Here is a 1,212-nt window from a genome sequence, read left to right as displayed (position 1 = left end):
TCACCAGCTCGTCTGGCAATTTGTTCCAGAAACGCACCACCCTCTGCGCGCAGCCATTGCCCATCACTGCCTTTCCAATTCTCGTACTCCCACACCTGATTTATACCCTCTAGTTCTGCACTGCCACACCTGAGCGAAAGAAACTTGTCTATTTACCCGATTCATGCCCCTCATGATTGAAAAGCCTCCATAAGCTCCGCTCCCAGCCTCTGACACGCCAGGCAATATAGTGAGTGTGTGTTCAGCCTGCAACCGTTTGCACCTTTTCCATTTTCAAATGGAGGATGTAGCATGCTGTCTGAAGCAATCATCTTAGCATCTGATCTGTCACTGACGACCGCTGCAGGAAGGCGTGATAACTTTCTAAATATGCTGTCAAACGAAGATTGAATTAGCAACATGAGTGATTGAGCAAAACGTGCAATTGGCGTCTGAGCTGTTGCTGACACCAAAGCAACTGCGTCGTTCGGGAGCAGAAAAAATCCCACTGTTAGATTTCAATTCAAATGCATTTGGCATAAGGTTCGTAGCAGTTTATCAGCAGCACATAACGCTGACTCCAAAAGTCTGTGAGTATCCAGAAGAACAGTGAGCGATCGTTGAAGGGACGTTTCGACAGACGATATTTTTTAACATGACAAGCTGCAGCTGAGCTGGTGGCATTGCGATTGAAATTGCACGCGTCCGGACATTGTGCTTCATTTTGAATATCAGAGCAAATGGTTAAGTCGAGTATGCGCGTTCGGAAAAGTAAATGCTTTTTTTTCGTTGAAAAGCTTTGCAACGAAAGGAAATACTTCAGACTATCGTGCGATCGACATGAAGCAGAAAATGAACAGCCGCCGTGGTTGTGAGCACCGGCAATATAGGCATTTACTTTCGGTGCCTGTGCTGTGTTGGTCGGTTAGCTCAGCTGGTTAGAGCGTGGTGCTAATAACGCCAAGGTCGTGGGTTCAATCCCCGCACTGACCACGAGAGGCGCTTCCGTCGTTAGCAGGGCTGTGTCAGTGTTCGCCGTGGCTTTTACTTTCACCGTCTGCAAGAACTTGTCACATGGTCGGTTGAGATGTGTGCTCATTCGAAAGGCGACCATCGCAGTCATGTAACATCAACCCGCTGGTCCCATGCCGGATCTCAGCTGCGTTGCTATTTTTCCAAACAACGTGCTCCACCAAACCACGAAACAGGAAGCCTCACCTGCGCAATAAAACA

At 48.1% G+C, this 1,212-nt stretch overlaps 1 non-coding gene across 1 annotated transcript; it reads left to right on the top strand.

Moving 5' to 3' along the window:
* The first annotated feature begins 898 nt into the window (after positions 1-898).
* Positions 899-972, top strand: trnai-aau (transfer RNA isoleucine (anticodon AAU)). The gene has a single exon. It is a non-coding gene; the product is annotated as a tRNA-Ile (tRNA).
* The last annotated feature ends 240 nt before the right edge of the window (positions 973-1,212 follow it).

The sequence above is a fragment of the Chiloscyllium plagiosum genome, unplaced genomic scaffold (genome assembly GCF_037043375.1).
Source record: "Chiloscyllium plagiosum isolate Xiang-an unplaced genomic scaffold, Cpla_swu_hap1 HiC_scaffold_45, whole genome shotgun sequence".
In the NCBI taxonomy this organism is placed as follows: domain Eukaryota; kingdom Metazoa; phylum Chordata; class Chondrichthyes; order Orectolobiformes; family Hemiscylliidae; genus Chiloscyllium; species Chiloscyllium plagiosum.
This window is presented reverse-complemented; position numbering and strand designations above follow the sequence as displayed.